This window comes from Prunus avium, unplaced genomic scaffold (assembly GCF_965620075.1).
Source record: "Prunus avium unplaced genomic scaffold, drPruAviu1.hap1.1 HAP1_SCAFFOLD_47, whole genome shotgun sequence".
Classification (NCBI taxonomy): Eukaryota; Viridiplantae; Streptophyta; class Magnoliopsida; order Rosales; family Rosaceae; genus Prunus; species Prunus avium.
Genome location: NW_028276905.1, coordinates 130,001 through 132,500, shown reverse-complemented (window position 1 = coordinate 132,500; position 2,500 = coordinate 130,001).

Sequence of the window (2,500 nt, the reverse complement as noted above, 5' to 3'; positions counted from 1 at the left end):
CCCCGCCGAAAGCCATCCTCGACATACCCGTGCATTGAGAAGGTTTGGTGGCCGTACTCCCAACACAAAAGCATACCGAGGACAACCCCAAGCAAAAATTCATTTGAAGCCAACCCATCGTCGCCCACAACTAGTGGGTGAATGGTGTGCTTCCCGGGGTTGGCATAGACATTCCCTCGCATGCAAAAGATTGTCGATGCGAAAGATTATCTATGCCAACCCCGGGAAGCACACCATTCACACACTCCCGACCGGTGTGGTGTGGCGGTGATTGGATAGTTACGGATTGAGCACTTGCCAAGGATCAAAATGTGTCATTTAGAAGAAACATTTTCAAAAAGTTTTTAAAATCTTGTGGGTTTGCAACTCATAAGAGCGTCACTTTCAACGTCCCCGGTATTGGATTGAGTTTCTAAAAACAACCGTGCACACCGAGGTTAAACTTTACCGGCTCCACTCCGACTCGCCGCTCGCCCACAATTTGTTTGCAACGAAACATTTGTTTTTAATTTTGTTGGTTTGAAATTGTTTTGAAAAGGTTCTTTAAATCTAGTGGGTTTGCAACTCATAAGAGCGTCACTTTCAACGTCCCCGGCATTGGATTGAGTTTCTAAAAACAACCGTGCACACCGAGGTTAAACTTTACCGGCTCCACTCCGACTCGCCGCTCGCCCACTAGTCCGAAGGCAACAAAACATTTGTTTTTCATTTTGATGAAAATTTCTGTTTTTAAATCTTGTTGGTTTGAAATTGTTTTGAAAAGGTTCTTTAAATCTTGCGGGTTTGCAACTCATAAGAGCGTCACTTTCAACGTCCCCGGCATTGGATTGAGTTTCTAAAAACAACCGTGCACACCGAGGTTAAACTTTACCGGCTCCACTCCGACTCGCCGCTCGCCCACAAATCCGAAGGCAACAAAACATTTGTTTTTAATTTTGATGAAATTTTTTGAAAACATTGGCTTGGCAAGCCCCAATCCGCGACTATCCACCCACCGCCACCCCACACGGGTGGTTGTTGTTGCGAAATGAGGTTGTGGTCGACATGCCCGTGCATTTGAGAAGGAGTTCCTAGCACTCCATGCTCTCCCATGCCAAAAAAAAGCCTAGACAACCCCATTTCGCAACTTTCCACGCCTTTTTTTTCCTCCCTCACCCATGGCGGCGGCGTGGTGGCGGAGGCCGGATTCCGGCCACTACCGCCATGGGTGGCAGCCCCCCGACCCCGACACCAAACCCATAATACCGAGGCAACATATCGAGGCAACATGACATGGGTGTGGCGTGGGGGAAGGGGGCTGCAGCTAGGAAGGCATGGGCTGCCATGCATATGCAGGCAACACACACCCCCCTATATAGCATTTTATGCATTTAGCCCTTTGACAGGAAGAGACATCACCTATGCGCGAGGAGTCATAATGGGCTCTAAATAATTCAATACAAGGTATTTGGACGTGATTTTTTGCAGGGATACTAAGAAACATGCAATCTATGATGGGAAAAAGTTTCATAAATTTTTGAAGTCGGGAAGTATTTTTTATTATTTTTAGAAGTCGTAAAATTGAAAAAATCATTAAAACAAATCCGGGAGGAATTTTTTAGTTTTGTAAGTTGGAGAAGGTCCTAAAAATCATAGACTACTTATGGGGAGCTTATTGTGCGAGGAAATTTCAATAAAAACGGGGTTTGACAAGATTTGAAAAATTCTGTCGACATTTGAAAAAACCTGGAACCATGCTGCCGGCATGCTGCGCACATGCTGCGCGCATGCTGCGCGCAGACTGCGCGCATGCCATGGCAGGACAAGTTTCGCTAGCCTCACTGTCGACAGATGCGCAAGCTGCGCGCACGCTGCGCACAGGCTGCGCGCACGCTGCGCACAGGCTGCGCGCACGCTGCGCACAGGCTGCGCGCATGCTGCGCACAGACTGCGCGCACGCTGCGCGCATGCCATGGCAGGACAAGTTTCGCTAGCCTCACTGTCGACAGATGCGCAAGCTGCGCGCAAGCTGCGCGCAAGCTCCGCGCACGCTGCGCACAGCCTGTGCGCATGTTGTGCGCAGGCTGCGCGCATGCCATGGCAGGACAAGTTTCGCTAGCCTCACTGTCGACAGATGCGCAAGCTGCGCGCACGCTGCGCACAGGCTGCGCACAGCGCATGCCATGGCAGGACAAGTTCGCTAGCCTCACTGTCGACAGATGCGCAAGCTGCGCGCACAGGCTGCGCGCACGCCATGGCAGGACAAGTTTCGCTAGCCTCACTGTCGACAGAATCAGCACGCTGCGCGCAAGCTGCGCGCACGCTGCCGGCATGGTGCGCGCACGCTGCCGGCATGCTGTGCGCACGCTGCGCGCGCGCATGGCAGGACAAGTTTCGAAAATTTCTGTCGACAGTCTCAGCAGCGCGCACGCTGCCGACATGCTGTGCGCACGCTGCGCACAGGCTGCCGGCATGCTGCGCGCAGCCCATGGCAGGACAAGGTCCGAAAAATTCTGTCGAC